The sequence below is a fragment of the Haematobia irritans genome, chromosome 4 (genome assembly GCF_050003625.1).
Source record: "Haematobia irritans isolate KBUSLIRL chromosome 4, ASM5000362v1, whole genome shotgun sequence".
Classification (NCBI taxonomy): domain Eukaryota; kingdom Metazoa; phylum Arthropoda; class Insecta; order Diptera; family Muscidae; genus Haematobia; species Haematobia irritans.
Genome location: NC_134400.1, coordinates 55885008 through 55901187, shown reverse-complemented (window position 1 = coordinate 55901187; position 16180 = coordinate 55885008). Strand labels below are relative to the sequence as shown.

General features: G+C 33.1%; 1 protein-coding gene across 4 annotated transcripts in view; it reads right to left on the bottom strand.

Moving 5' to 3' along the window:
• Positions 1–14710, bottom strand: part of mub (poly(rC)-binding protein mub) — a 313447-nt gene extending 298737 nt beyond the window's left edge. Inside the window, exon 1 of one of the 4 annotated variants that reach the window (XM_075305125.1) lies at positions 13761–14710. The gene's annotated coding sequence lies outside the window, so the exon portion shown is untranslated. The remainder of the gene's footprint in view (positions 1–13760) is intronic. The other 3 variants (XM_075305127.1, XM_075305128.1, XM_075305129.1) reach the window with 3 other exon arrangements.
• Between the last annotated feature and the right edge of the window lie 1470 nt (positions 14711–16180).

The following is a 16180-nucleotide window of genomic DNA, read 5'->3' as shown; positions in this document are numbered from 1 at the left end:
ATAATTGAATATTTTTCATTAAATTTAAGAATTGTGAAAAACTCATCGTGTCCCAACATTTGTCATATGGGTGATGACTGTCCCATCTATAGTTTTTAATCGCCAGAAATATCTCGATTTCTGGGAAAGACAATGATGAAATTAATTCAGAATGATTCGTAGGACTATTTACCAAGCACAGATGAATTAAAGAAGTTGCAATTAAGAATTTTCATAAGAAAATAAACGTTTATTAAAGATAATCAGATACAAAGGTTTTAATTCTTATTCGTTGTGAAGACGGCGTTCTATTATTGTTTTTGTACAACCGCTCAGTAGCTCGTTCACTCGTCAACTGGCGCTTATTCACAAAGTACATGACTGCACATATGCGTAGACTCATCAAGGTTGCACAAAATGGTATTGATCATAAGGTCACTTGACATATGGATGTATACTTCCCCCTTTATAGCTTTTTCCCAGTGGTCACTTTTGTTTGAGTTAACTTTAAGTTAACTCTGCTAAGCGTTTAACAGTGCTCTGTTAATGTTAACATAGCTATGTTCAATAAGAAGAGAATCTTAACATAAATTTTAAAATCAAGTTTAGTTTCACGGATATTTAATTTAAAAAAAAAATTATTGGCCTATTATGCAACCTAAGGTTTAGGATACGCATTTTACACAATATGAAGGACAAATTTCTTTAAAATAAATAAATTTTCAATTAAAATAAAGTTCATAATCATTGCTTTAAGAATTGTTTTCTTTAAATTTAGGACTTAAATCTTTGAAACTTGCATCCCTCCGCCAAAGCAGTATGTCTTTGACGAAAAACAAATTTCCCTTTGGATATTAAATAAAAAAAAGCTTCAAAAATAGGATAAAACTTATTTTGAGGATCTTTCGCTTAAAGTTTTGTTTTGATATTAAAAAATATATTTTTTGATTTGAAGTCTGTAATAACACCTTAATACCTTTGTTTACAATAAAAGTTCAACAAGCCTGAAAGAAAAAAGAAACCGCATCTCTAGCTGGGAATCGACAACAAAATCTTTATGGGAAGGCCAAAATCTTTGAATTGAAGTAAATTTTTTTTTTTTGAGTTTAGCAAACGTCACAAGAAAATTGTCTACATTTGAGAAATATCCGCCTTTCAAAGTGTCCAAGTTCTATAGATAAAAAGCGTGTTAATTTTAAAAGCTAGTTTTTATCGATATCTGATTGCGTTAATAAAGTTTTAAAATGAGCATACAAAGCCTCACCAAATTGTCAATGATATCCTTATTTAAATTCGCTTTTCCCAAAGCGAAGAAAATTCGGAATTCCTCGTATAGGTAAAGGCCTATTGACTTGAACTTTCTTTAAAAAGCTGCTGAATATTTATTGGTTTTTTTGTTGACTATAAGAATATAAATGCCAATTAAAACTATCTAATATTTCACGCATTCCACCTAGGGATTTTAATGTGAATTTTGAAAAAGTTGAATTTTCGATTTTTGTTTTCAAACTTAGAAAAAGTCGACTTCCAACTAACCATTCGTCTTTTGCAGAAGACGACTTTATCCACATTTTGAAAAACTGCATATTTCGACATTTTAAAATTTTGAAAAAATCCCCTATCGACGTTTGCTTTTATTGTAAACTGAAGTTTCAAATTTACTCTTCAAATTCAAATTCGATTTTTAACCTACATCGAATATTCTATTTGGGTCGATTTCCAGCCGATTTCCAACCGATTTTAAAGACTAACCAACAAAAACTCCTATTACCAGGTATGAGTACAAGTATGCCTGCGCCAAATAGTTAACAACTTCTTCGTACATATATCAGCAGTAATACTTTTACATGGACATGACATTGAAGGAAAGTACTTCGGTGCAAGCATACCAGCAGTCGAAAAATAAGTACTTCGTTGCAAGCATACCAGCTCTCCAAAAAGTATTAGGTTTACCAAAAATAGAATCAAAAAGAGCGAATGCGTTGCTGCTCTCATAGCTATTTATAGATTTTATTCTCTCTTATAAGTTAGGGCGTTTTCGATTCGCAAAAAATATGTTGCCTTGGTGTTACACTACTTTTCCCCTAATTGACATTTCGCCCAAATGATAGTGTAATTCTAAAGTTATTGTTAATTTATAATATTGTGAGGTATAAAGGATCCAAAATCTATGACAGTGTTCTTGATATGTTGCAATCAATTTCGGGAATGTTGCACCTTTTTTCCCAATCGAAATCGCCATTAGTTTCGTATTCTCGGTCTTTTATTACCCCTTTCTCTCCCTCTGTTTATATTTATAGTACAATTTGTACTTCGAAAATCTCTATGACGCCAGGAGGAATGAAACTCAGACCTGTCGTTTTGTAATCCAACACACTATACCCTACTCCACGGAATGGATTTATTCAATGATGTAATTGTTGCAATTTTTTTCTGAAATATAATTTTCGCTACTATTAACGGTGTCCACAATCGCTGTAGAGGCTATTCTATTAAAAAAATATATCAAGAAAAAAGCAAAATTTCAACAAAAGTTTAATTAATTAATATTTAATACGAATAAAAAAAATAAATAAATTAAAAAAAAATAGAGTCTCAACAGGATTCGAACTATGGCCTCAAGATATGATTTTAATTACTGTTATTAATAAAAGGAATCACTTTTGGTCTACACAGGTAAGTTATTATTTTTAAATCCCAGGTAATACTACAAGGAGTAAGTTTTTGATTACCGGTATTACTGGAAGAATCACTAGTGCTTACCCAGTTTTTGCCGGGTACAAAACGTCAAGTTCAATATTTGTTATGGTAAAACGTCAAAAAGTAGTCTTTTGTAATCCTATCTCACCAGAACGTGAGGTAATATTTTTATACCCTTCACCACTACTGTGGTACAGGGAATAATAAGTTTCTGCATTTGTATGTAACACCAAGAAAGAAAAGTCAGAGTCGCTCTCGTAAAATGTGCACAATATCATCCAAATCGGTTCAGATTTAGATATAGCTCCCATATATATCTTTTGTCCGATTTGCGCTTATATCATCTCTAAAGCAAGAGTTTTGCCCTGATTTGCTTCAAATTTTGCAAAAGGCGTACATTTAATAGCATATTTAAGTGTGCCAAATTTGGTTGAAATCGGTTCAGATTTAGATATAGCTCTCATATATATCTTTCGGCCGATTTACACTCATATGACCACGGAGGCCAAAGTTATTCTCCCATTTACGTGAGATTTTGCAGAGATAGCAGAATTATTACTAACTATGCATGCCAAATTTCGTTGAATCGGTTCAGATTTGGATATAGCTCCCATATATATGTACGCCAGAGTTGGGGAATTATGGTACAATGTCTCATATTTTAGACCCAATATCAATGGGACCTTCCTCCAATCGACTCGATAGTTTCTACAGAGACGACTATATTTAATATGATATTTAAGTGTGTCATCTTGATCTAATTTGTTCAGATTTGAGATAAAGCCTACATATATTTTTTCCGGTTTATACAAATATGGCCAAACACCACATTTTACACAAAATTCTGTGGTGATTTACTAACAGTGCGTTTCACCCCAGGGCGTTCACCGATTTAAATTTAAATTCTAGAGATTTTGTAGAAGTACAAAACATTGTCTCCAAATCGGTTAATATATAAATATTTGTATATAGGAATATAAACCTTCATAATAATTCCCAACAAATTTGAAGGAGTTGAGTTGGTACCACAAATTTTGGTGTACATAGTGGTGAAGGGTATAATATAGTCGGCCCTGCCCGACTTTAGACTTTACTTACTTGCTTAAGTTTAGCACTTTCCATTAACTTCTTGCACTCTATCTTTGAAGGACATTACCACCTTTGACAATACCAAATGTAATCCCTAAATATTTTAATACATAAAAAATATATTCTTTAAGTAATACACATAACATAATCCCTCATCCATAATCGTATTGAAAACATAGCAGGGAAACTCCATCAGCTTTACCATCAGAAAATATATTTAATCTTCTGGAAAGTCATTTTTATTTTTTTGCCAATATATACAGGGAAAATGAAATCGACTTCGTATGAAGTTTAAGGTCTTTTTAATAAAAACACATCCTCTCTTTCTTGGTTTCTCAAATTGGGAGAAGAAACCGTACATAGCTCTTTACAGAATATTATCTTTATTCCAAAGGCTGGATAAATGAATAAGCGACGCAGACGATTGCCGATAGCAACCAAATTCCATTAGTGCATTTATTTGGCGAACTTTTTGTTGGCAGTCTGCCAGTCATATACAAGGAAAAAAATCATCAACAAAATAGTCCAAAGAAGAAATATCGAGATACTGAGCAGTGTAATCGAAGTAAGTCCAACGATGTCGCTCTCTGGAATCCCACAGTTGGAGAAGACAATGCAAACAATGCTCATTGAAATAAAACCATTTGCAATATTGGATTACGTTTGCACGTTTTATTTACACATTCGCGAATTCTTCATAGAATACTTGGTCATAAAAAGGAAATCGACCAGAAGATATGTATTTATATTCAAAATGTAACTCAACATCTAATGTCCATGTTCTCCTTACGAAGTCATATCAAACATCCCAGACTAACACATATGAATGGGGTAAATTGCGTTGTGTATGTCCTCATCGAGCCCATACCTTATTGACTAGAAAAAAAATCACCAATTTTATTTATTAAAGTCTTAATTAAATTTGACAAAATTATCAAATAAAAAGGAGTTCATACCATTGATGTTTTAATCAGAACTGAAATTAATCACGCAAAATAATTGTAACAATTAATTTTTTAGTTGATGTTGGTGGTTGATATTATATTTCCTCGCGAAATCAAAATTTGAATTTTCAATAATAGCATCGTTTTTAAATTTGAAAACTAGGATTCCAATTTTGCAGAAACAAAGTCAACATTTTGATTCTCATTCTATTACTTGCAGGCTTTCTCATAAAAAAAATTTTGAATTAACCTCTAACTTGGATACCCTTCAAAAAGTTTTTCTGAACAAACCAGGATCTATGCATACAACGGTTTTGGTACTACTATTCTTGAGACTATTTCGGGCTTCTAAATATTTACTCGCTGCATTTCTGTTAACATTTCAGTTATGTTCAAGCTTCTCCACGTGGTTTCGTTAGTTTTTGGACTTCTTATAGGTTAATCTAACCCATAAGCTAATTGAAAAACTGCATATTTCGACATTTTAAAATTTTGAAAAAATCCCCTATCGACGTTTGCTTTTATTGTAAACTGAAGTTTCAAATTTACTCTTCAAATTCAAATTCGATTTTTAACCTACATCGAATATTCTATTTGGGTCGATTTCCAGCCGATTTCCAACCGATTTTAAAGACTAACCAACAAAAACTCCTATTACCAGGTATGAGTACAAGTATGCCTGCGCCAAATAGTTAACAACTTCTTCGTACATATATCAGCAGTAATACTTTTACATGGACATGACATTGAAGGAAAGTACTTCGGTGCAAGCATACCAGCAGTCGAAAAATAAGTACTTCGTTGCAAGCATACCAGCTCTCCAAAAAGTATTAGGTTTACCAAAAATAGAATCAAAAAGAGCGAATGCGTTGCTGCTCTCATAGCTATTTATAGATTTTATTCTCTCTTATAAGTTAGGGCGTTTTCGATTCGCAAAAAATATGTTGCCTTGGTGTTACACTACTTTTCCCCTAATTGACATTTCGCCCAAATGATAGTGTAATTCTAAAGTTATTGTTAATTTATAATATTGTGAGGTATAAAGGATCCAAAATCTATGACAGTGTTCTTGATATGTTGCAATCAATTTCGGGAATGTTGCACCTTTTTTCCCAATCGAAATCGCCATTAGTTTCGTATTCTCGGTCTTTTATTACCCCTTTCTCTCCCTCTGTTTATATTTATAGTACAATTTGTACTTCGAAAATCTCTATGACGCCAGGAGGAATGAAACTCAGACCTGTCGTTTTGTAATCCAACACACTATACCCTACTCCACGGAATGGATTTATTCAATGATGTAATTGTTGCAATTTTTTTCTGAAATATAATTTTCGCTACTATTAACGGTGTCCACAATCGCTGTAGAGGCTATTCTATTAAAAAAATATATCAAGAAAAAAGCAAAATTTCAACAAAAGTTTAATTAATTAATATTTAATACGAATAAAAAAAATAAATAAATTAAAAAAAAATAGAGTCTCAACAGGATTCGAACTATGGCCTCAAGATATGATTTTAATTACTGTTATTAATAAAAGGAATCACTTTTGGTCTACACAGGTAAGTTATTATTTTTAAATCCCAGGTAATACTACAAGGAGTAAGTTTTTGATTACCGGTATTACTGGAAGAATCACTAGTGCTTACCCAGTTTTTGCCGGGTACAAAACGTCAAGTTCAATATTTGTTATGGTAAAACGTCAAAAAGTAGTCTTTTGTAATCCTATCTCACCAGAACGTGAGGTAATATTTTTATACCCTTCACCACTACTGTGGTACAGGGAATAATAAGTTTCTGCATTTGTATGTAACACCAAGAAAGAAAAGTCAGAGTCGCTCTCGTAAAATGTGCACAATATCATCCAAATCGGTTCAGATTTAGATATAGCTCCCATATATATCTTTTGTCCGATTTGCGCTTATATCATCTCTAAAGCAAGAGTTTTGCCCTGATTTGCTTCAAATTTTGCAAAAGGCGTACATTTAATAGCATATTTAAGTGTGCCAAATTTGGTTGAAATCGGTTCAGATTTAGATATAGCTCTCATATATATCTTTCGGCCGATTTACACTCATATGACCACGGAGGCCAAAGTTATTCTCCCATTTACGTGAGATTTTGCAGAGATAGCAGAATTATTACTAACTATGCATGCCAAATTTCGTTGAATCGGTTCAGATTTGGATATAGCTCCCATATATATGTACGCCAGAGTTGGGGAATTATGGTACAATGTCTCATATTTTAGACCCAATATCAATGGGACCTTCCTCCAATCGACTCGATAGTTTCTACAGAGACGACTATATTTAATATGATATTTAAGTGTGTCATCTTGATCTAATTTGTTCAGATTTGAGATAAAGCCTACATATATTTTTTCCGGTTTATACAAATATGGCCAAACACCACATTTTACACAAAATTCTGTGGTGATTTACTAACAGTGCGTTTCACCCCAGGGCGTTCACCGATTTAAATTTAAATTCTAGAGATTTTGTAGAAGTACAAAACATTGTCTCCAAATCGGTTAATATATAAATATTTGTATATAGGAATATAAACCTTCATAATAATTCCCAACAAATTTGAAGGAGTTGAGTTGGTACCACAAATTTTGGTGTACATAGTGGTGAAGGGTATAATATAGTCGGCCCTGCCCGACTTTAGACTTTACTTACTTGCTTAAGTTTAGCACTTTCCATTAACTTCTTGCACTCTATCTTTGAAGGACATTACCACCTTTGACAATACCAAATGTAATCCCTAAATATTTTAATACATAAAAAATATATTCTTTAAGTAATACACATAACATAATCCCTCATCCATAATCGTATTGAAAACATAGCAGGGAAACTCCATCAGCTTTACCATCAGAAAATATATTTAATCTTCTGGAAAGTCATTTTTATTTTTTTGCCAATATATACAGGGAAAATGAAATCGACTTCGTATGAAGTTTAAGGTCTTTTTAATAAAAACACATCCTCTCTTTCTTGGTTTCTCAAATTGGGAGAAGAAACCGTACATAGCTCTTTACAGAATATTATCTTTATTCCAAAGGCTGGATAAATGAATAAGCGACGCAGACGATTGCCGATAGCAACCAAATTCCATTAGTGCATTTATTTGGCGAACTTTTTGTTGGCAGTCTGCCAGTCATATACAAGGAAAAAAATCATCAACAAAATAGTCCAAAGAAGAAATATCGAGATACTGAGCAGTGTAATCGAAGTAAGTCCAACGATGTCGCTCTCTGGAATCCCACAGTTGGAGAAGACAATGCAAACAATGCTCATTGAAATAAAACCATTTGCAATATTGGATTACGTTTGCACGTTTTATTTACACATTCGCGAATTCTTCATAGAATACTTGGTCATAAAAAGGAAATCGACCAGAAGATATGTATTTATATTCAAAATGTAACTCAACATCTAATGTCCATGTTCTCCTTACGAAGTCATATCAAACATCCCAGACTAACACATATGAATGGGGTAAATTGCGTTGTGTATGTCCTCATCGAGCCCATACCTTATTGACTAGAAAAAAAATCACCAATTTTATTTATTAAAGTCTTAATTAAATTTGACAAAATTATCAAATAAAAAGGAGTTCATACCATTGATGTTTTAATCAGAACTGAAATTAATCACGCAAAATAATTGTAACAATTAATTTTTTAGTTGATGTTGGTGGTTGATATTATATTTCCTCGCGAAATCAAAATTTGAATTTTCAATAATAGCATCGTTTTTAAATTTGAAAACTAGGATTCCAATTTTGCAGAAACAAAGTCAACATTTTGATTCTCATTCTATTACTTGCAGGCTTTCTCATAAAAAAAATTTTGAATTAACCTCTAACTTGGATACCCTTCAAAAAGTTTTTCTGAACAAACCAGGATCTATGCATACAACGGTTTTGGTACTACTATTCTTGAGACTATTTCGGGCTTCTAAATATTTACTCGCTGCATTTCTGTTAACATTTCAGTTATGTTCAAGCTTCTCCACGTGGTTTCGTTAGTTTTTGGACTTCTTATAGGTTAATCTAACCCATAAGCTAAAAATAAAATCAAATGGCACTCCGAATTTTGCCAAATAGTATCAGAGTTTAGTGTGCGAGATCTGGCGAGAGAGAGAGAGGTCTTATGGATCAGGCAACATAGACGACGCGTCTAAACTGATTTCAATAGGCTGCTAAAGCAGAGAACAGTTACAAGGTGAATCATAGAACCCGTCCAGTCAATAAGTTACTTTAGATTATTCATATCAACTACGAGTATTTTTAGGGGCGATTCGCAGCTGAAGATATTTTGGAAGCACTTGGCGCAGAAAAACAGAGTTCTTTCACCAGGAACATCTCCCGCACGGTCAAATTGGCCGAAGTGGCCTTTGACGAACTGCCGCACCATCGACCACAACATACTTCAGTTTGTGCGATTTGTGTGTGTCCAAATTTAAAATCGCTCGGCACAAATATCAGTCAAATGAGAAATTTACTGGGCCTCAAAAGAGCTCGACCGAAATGATTTTGTTTACCGAAGCCGTAGTTCAGCAAAAAGGCAAAAATTCAATATTTTTCAAAAATGCAATACTAATTCTATTTAATTTGCAAAATTTTAAATAAATAAGTGTTCAATTCTGGCGTTGTGTCCAAATAAGTGCATATCCTGCTGGAGATATCAGGAAATATATCTTAATCGGAATCGATTTCAACAAAAATTATTGCTTTATACTTTCACAGATTGACGCCCATCACTAAGTAGGGCCATGACGTTAAGCATTGATGACATACGGTATGATCTCCATCTAGGTGTTTCCGACATATGCACGAACTTATAATAACCTGTTCCTCAGAGTGGTGCAGGAATGAAGGGTGATTCGTGGTACATTGTCAATTTTTGGTCGAATACCGAAAGTCGATTGTTTGGTCCAGATCTACGCCTCTTGTGTCCAAAGGGTCTCTTGTTTGCTCTTTTAACAACCTGATCGATTCGATTTACAGTGAAACCTCCATAACTTGCACACTCTGAAAAGCGGACATCGCTCGTCGTAATCGTGTATGTATTTCGGAATGTCAATTTTATTGTAATCGCCCAAAGGCAAGAGTAGAGGGTATAAAAACGAACCTGTTTAGAGAATTGGATTCTCCAATTACAGCTAACCTCAAGATATGATATGAAATTCCACGTGTGGCTTTAATCTTCTACTTTCGATTACGGCTAACCACCAGTTTGGGAACGTAGATGCTAGATGTTTTCTATTGACATTAGATTATTGTATACCACTTGAAACTGAACGGACAGCAAAATCATCACCTAAGGCAAATCTCTATGAATTCAATAGAATAAGTGGAAAAGCGTACATGTATGCGCCGCCATTGGCTAGATGTTCTTCGAGTTACTCACTCGAAGTGTTTGAATTTACCCATTGCGATTATTGTTTAATCTTTGAGATTTCTAAAATTGAAATATTAATCCAGCCGTCTCATATGGCAATTAATTTAGAAAAGGTCACACCTGCCACGCCTCCTCAGATACCAGGAAAAACTTTTAGTTGGAGACATAAACAAAACATTGTACTGTACTGAAAATCTTTTCATTTAATGACCAATTATCATCCAATTTGCAAAAAAAAAACAGCAAAAAGTTAAAACGACAAATGCAGAAAAGCATCAACTATTCTGTAATAGCCCCAACTAGTCACTCCATCATTAAAATTTATGCATATGAGAAAAGAGTAGCAATTCCAAAGAGAGGGGGTGTATGGAAACAAACATAAATTACAAATAGTGCGAATTTTGTTGAAGGCAAAGTGATGACAACTCTTGGTTGACTCTATTCCACCGACCATCGAAGTGGTCTTGTTTGGCTGACTTTTTTGATTCATTGAGAAAAATGCCAACATTTGTATTAATGGCTTGTCGGATTTTGTTGCCTTTGGGCGAAAGCTGTCATTATATAGGTAACTAACCTTAGTAGCAGACAGCGAAGACGACTTAGTTCAGTCGTATCATAATCCGGGTGGAATTCATAAAGTGGGGACAGTAATGGGCATCAAAGTAAATTTCAGGAAATTTTTAAAATTAAAAAAAATCGTAAGGTCGGCTTTCGACTTTTTTGATAACATTATTTATTGTAACGTTATTTACATAATCAAAAGTGATCATCATCCAGAGATATTCAAGTGAAACGGGAAACCAACTGATCTTGAGACCCACCGTAGTCCAATGGCAAAGAGACGTAGTCCAATGGCAAAGAGAAATGTCCTGGGACAGTTTATAGGCAGGTCCCCATGAACCAATCTTGGACAACATCTTAAAATTCTATTTATTTTTGAGCCCTCGAATCGCACCAGAGAGGAAACACTTTTGCAATATTTAGACAAATAGGATTAGTCTGATAATTGTATTTCAATGAATGTGTGGATCCAGTAAGATTTTAATATCAAGAGAATATATAGTAATAAACGATATATTTTAAATTTGAGTGCATCGGTGACAGTCCTGCGTTAGGTCCGTCAGTAGCAATTCCAAAAATTTCCCGTAGAGAATCTTCATCGCATAAAATTTTAGAGAAAATGAATAAAAAATTGCGATTTATATAGACTCAAAATATTCAGAAACTCGGTCAATACTGGGAATATACATAACTATATCAAATCATTTTGCTTATATCAATCATCTTCAGTACATTTGCTTAAGCATTTAAAAGAAAACTAAACTCAAGATGCATTTCGTTCATTTATGTTGTGCAAAAAAAAAAAATAAAAATCTGTAGATATGACAAAGGGTCATGGGTTCAATACCAGCTTCGACCAAACACCAAAAAGTTTTTCAGTTGTGAATTATCCCCTCTCAGTAATGCTGAGGACATTTCTGAGTGTTTGAAAGCTTCACAGCAATGTGGAAAACCGTTCGGACTCGGTTATAAAAAGGAGGTTCCTTGGCATTGAACTAAACGTCGAATCGGGCGTCACTCAGTGATAAGAGAGAAGCTCACAACTGTGGTATTAAAATGGACTGAATTTTCACAATGAGCCTGAATTGTCACAGTGAGCCTGAAATATCGGGCTGCCACTATACCTAACATAGATAGTATAGAGTGCACCATCTCAACATGCTAACAGAAATAATAAAGCGAAGAAAACTAGAAGAATAAAAACTCAATTAAAAATATTAAGCAACAATGATTTCAATCCAATACAATACACTGTCATTGTTTTTCAATTGTATTTAAATGACAAACTTATTTATATTTCAGGTGGACAATTAGCTCGAGTTTAAGGTGAGTACTAAGTTCGAGTTTAGTCGCTAAGATCAAAAATAATTCTGTAAATGCAGAATGAAAATATAACTTTTTGTTTCTAATTTCAATTCAAAAAGCTTGTTTTCTTTAAAATGAACAATTGAAGAAAAGTAGCCGTGAAAAATGATTGTTTAAGCGCAATCATGCGATCTTAATACCGGCCTGAAAAATAAAGATTACTTTCCAGGGTTAAAGGTTGTCCTTACAAGTTTTGACAAGATTTGATAAAAAAATTAGTAGTCATATATATTTTCGCACTTGTATAGTTTGGCGGAAAAACTCAACATAGTATACACCTTTAAGGCCGATATTAAGTTAGCATTGCCACGTTAAAGTAACCATTTTTAAAGATTGATTTTCTTTAGTAATTCATTTCAAAGAAAATAAACTTGTTCAATTGTTGCAAGGAATCATTCCCCAACAAGTTATAAGAAAATTTGACAAAAAAAAAGTTAAAACTTCGTTCTGCGGTTACAGTATTATTTTCGAATTTAGAGACTAAACTGAACCCAACGCCTATCTTTAGCCATAAAAATGAAAATAAATCTGTAAAGAAGAATAAAAATATAACTTATTTGGGAATGAAGTTTATATTCTTTAAAACGATTTTTATAGTGGCATATAAAAAATAAAGAAAAGCAAGAAAAGTAGTTTTTCAAATTGTAAAATTAAAAAATATGAAAATAATATAATAAAAAATATGTAAAATTAAAAAATATGAAAATACAATTAATAAAAATAAAAAGTAGCATAATTGGTGATTTTTTCCATTTTTTTATTTGCTCCATTCAAATAAACTTCCAAGGAATAACTCATAAATAGCATACGTGTCCAGCTGGTCAAATATAAAAATTCTACTAACAACTGATATTTCCTCCTGTTAAATGCCAATCGGAAATTGGGAAAACTGCTTTGACAGTTTTTCTCCTGCCTGTGTCACAACTGAAGTCTTTTTAGCTACAATGCTTTTGCTGTTTTTCTCAACTCATGGAAAGTTGGCATCACTGTCTATTTGCCGACTGGAGCGAAACTCAAAGAGGAAAGCAAAAAACGTGACAGCAAACTAAAAACGAGGCAGTTAAACTAAAGTAAAATGAGAGAGCAAAGAGGAAGGCAAAAACAAATAAAAAAAATTGAAGAAAATCAATTCTGACGAGACTGCACAATATTATACATTATTATTACAAGACGCTTCGCGCGCTCCACACATTCACAATCACGTCGTATAAGAATAAACGACGACGACATCGATGAAGGCGATTTGAGAAAAAAAACGCATATGAGCGTGCGTGATTGGTGCAATGGTGTAAAAAATGCTTTTTGCAGCTCCTTAGAAAAACTTCACCGGAGGAATCATATAATTTAGAGGCAGTAAATATTCATTTTCCAAACATAAGGGGGCGGGGGGTCAAAATAACAAAAAACTAATTTTGCCGGTTGTTGTTGCTACTTTTTTTTCAAAACATTTTAATGGAGAAAAATGTGTGTATGCAATGGATTAAGAAGAAACCCCCTCACAACCCCAACCAATTCAATTTAATAAATTAAACGCACACATACATATACCCCTATTCATTCCGTCAATCACTCATTTACAAACACAATGCACAAATCAATAAAATGCGATTGCAAATTTATTCACAAATTTTGTTTTCTATAAGCACGGGAGAAAAAAATAAAGCATTCATTCACACACACAATATATCTTTTAAGAACGACAATTTACCTTTTGTTATATTTTTATTTTCTCAAATGAATTTTGCTACTGTTTTCTGTGTTGGGATCTAATTCTGGTTCTGTTATTTCACGTTTTTTTTTCTTTTTCTTCACAAAAATTCATTCACTTCATTCGGAATTGGTACAAGAGTAAAGAGCTGAGATGTCGTTGAGAGAGATGAGGTTTTTTGCTAGCTGTGTGTGGGTTTGTGTATTTCTTCAACAATAATAACAATGAAAATTTTTAACAAAATTTCACTTTGGGGGTTCTGTTAAAATATCACTTATTTGCACTTTTCTTCATCACTTTTTTTTTTGCTTGTAAAATTTATTTTTTCTTATTGCCCTTTTCGCTCAATGGTGTCTGTCTGATTTGTTTTATTTAAAACACGCATACATTCAAACACTGAGTTATATGTGGTTGTGTGATTCTCAAAACTGAAGCCTCTTCTCGTACAATAATCAATTGAAACAGCAAAAAAACAATGTCTTCCGTTTATTTCTAATTAAATTCTTTGTAAATAATTAGCGGATGATGCTGCGATTTGGAAAATTGGCAAATTTACAAAAAATATATAGAACTTGGTCGCCTTTTATTTGCTACCGAATATGATGGGTTTAAAGAAAATTTTCTTTCATAAATAAATAATTTGCTTTGTTTTCTTTCTTTTGTGTGTGTTTATCTTTTTTGTTGTTCCTGTTATTTGAACGTTCACGACGCTACGAACAATTTTAACGATCCGAACGCCACCAATAATTTTTCTTGAGTGAATTTACAATGGTCGTTTGGGTTTTCTCTAGGTCCGAGATTTCCAATTTCGTTTTGTGTATTACTTCTTCCAATTGCATTCGGATTATGGAATGTTTGTCTCTTTCTGGCACATGCAGTGTTTATGGGCGAGAGCATGTGTATGCAAATTTTAATTTTTGCTTTTGCGTTCTAATCGTGATGGGAGACGCGCCACTCTCATTCACATGGTAAACTCTTTTTCTGTTTTTCTCCCCACAAGAGCGTGAATTGAGTTTTTAACAATTCCACTCATATTGAATAGCCTTGCCAGATTGTCAATTACTTGCAATAAATTATATATCATGGGTACTTAACACCATCATGTATGTATGTACGTTATGTGAAACATAAATAACTAAGTAATAGATGACCCATCTGTGTCAAACGCAGTCTGACAGTTCCCAAAATGAGGAATAAACGAAGAAAATAGGGGGAATTACAAATTCTCTCTGAGATTCGTTTTTACAATTTTTCTATTTTATCCACAATTTGAACATGTTTGATACACCAGATGATTTATAATCAAGTTAAATATTCAAAAGTTCATATTTGAACAAAAAATTGCGACTAAAACCGCGAAAATACAAAATTTAATTTTTAGCAAATTTTCTCTTTACGAAAAACACAAAACGAAATGTCAGAAAATTTATTTGGGCTTCTTCAACATTTTCTGGTCGGAGAGCGATGGGTCATCTATATTTTAAAGAGTCTATGATGTGAAATTGATTCAAATCATTGTATTGAGCATTTGCGAGCAATGAGTGATTATAAGAAATCACACGTGTTATTGATAGCAAGTGCTCTTTTTATATGTTTCCACATTTCTAATCTAAATCATTTATAAAACCACTACTTTCCGACTACAATATTGACCCTGCCAACATTTTTGAAGAATGTCAACCACGCCGAAAACAGTCGTATACGATATCCAAAATTCGTCGGAATAACCAAGTTACTAAATAAAAGGTATCATTACAACATTTTTGAAGAATGTCAACCTCGCCGAAAACAATCGTATACGATATCCAAAACTCTTCGAAATAACCAAGTTACTAAATAAAAGGTATCATTACAATGCGTCTATTTTGGTACACCAGCATTATTCGTCAAATAAATTTTAAAAATATCTTTCAGTTTAATCTGCCCTGCCAACATTTTTTGAATTTGGAGGCGCTTCTGAGAATCCCCACTACGTCGAAAACAATCATATACGACATCAAGAACTCGTCGGAAAAGTGCCGTCACTATTGAGAAGTTGTACCACGCCAAGTTACTACGAAAAAGTTTCTCATCAGTGCAATTATTAGGTGCCTATTTAGATCAATTTCGAAGGACGGCAATAAGAACCCCTGCAAACTATCAGAAAAAGTGCATTTTAAGGTAATTGTAGAAGAATCATTGTGGTCAAGTAAAACACGATTGTGTAGATGTTTATTGATTTGATTAAACATTTATAATTTCTTATAAATATAACATTTTTCGGTTTATCTCATCACATTTAACATAAGTTTTTGCATTAATAAAAGAATGATGTTGAGTTTTAAGTAGCAAGTTACATATTGCAGCGTCTATCAGCCAGTTTTAAATAAAATATAACAAGCTGGTTGCGCTTGGCGTTTCACAAAAAATAAAATGGCTCT